Genomic DNA, 1105 nt, shown 5'->3' with positions numbered 1-1105 from the left:
TGTACTTCTCATTGTTGCAACAGGTCCACCTGTATCCTTAAACGACTTGTTTTTCCCCATCTCCTCTACAAGTTATACTGACATCAAATATAGTGAAAGCAGGGGTTATACTGTGGAGGAGGGACGTACAAAGCAACAAAGAGATAATCTTATAAATGCGTTAGAAACAAATGCATGAAAGAAAAAAACATTAAAATACATATCTAAGGGTTCATTTTCCTAACATCACATTATCTGACCTTTTCCACTTTACTAATACATATACTAGATATTGCAAATAAAGGAAACCATGGGACCTATGTTTCTTTGGGCCTGGCTTACTTCACTTAATATAATTTTTTCCGTTTTTCCATTTTCTAACAAATGGGGCAATGTAATTCTTTCTGATGTAGGCATAGAATTCCATTGGGTATATATACCACATTTTCTTAATTCATTCATCTACTGAGGGGCTTGTGGGTTGGTTCCATATCTTAGCTATGGTAAATAATGCTGCAATAAACATAATTGTGCTGGTAGCTTTAGTGTGGTCTTGTTTGTAAACATTTGGGTAAATGCCCAAAAGTGGGATTGCTGGGTCATAGGGGAGCTCTATGTGAAGTCTTTTGAGGAACCTCCATACTGCTTTCCAAAGTGGTTGAACAAGTTTACACTCCCACCAACAATGAAGTAAGGTTCCCTCTGTCCACATCCCCTCCAGCATCTGTTGTTGTTAGAGTTCTTGATTTAGAGAAGAACGTGAATATAATGAGAGAAGGGGAGAGATATAAAGGAGATGTGAAAACTTAAAAATAAAATGCTTAAAATATTATATAGGTATAAAGAAGTATTACTGCTATTAAGGAATTTTAGTCTCAGAGGTATTGAATTGAGTAATAAATTTGTGGATTAAGTGTGTACACAATGGAGGATAAGGGTCTAATAGTCAACTACAGGTTTATCTGAGCATGTGCAGGACAAGAATTAAGTCACATAAAGAAGAACGAAAGAGAGGAAAATGTGAAAAGGATAAGAAAGGAAGAAAAAAAGATCAGAAGTTCAGTAGAGCTAAACAAAAAACAGAAAGATAATTAAAAAAGAAAAAAAAAAAGAGAAAGAAATCAAA

The sequence above is a fragment of the Dipodomys merriami genome, unplaced genomic scaffold (genome assembly GCF_024711535.1).
Source record: "Dipodomys merriami isolate MVZ:Mamm:240054 unplaced genomic scaffold, mDipMer1.0.p SCAF_1071, whole genome shotgun sequence".
In the NCBI taxonomy this organism is placed as follows: Eukaryota; Metazoa; Chordata; class Mammalia; order Rodentia; family Heteromyidae; genus Dipodomys; species Dipodomys merriami.
Note: the sequence above shows the minus strand (reverse complement) of the source record.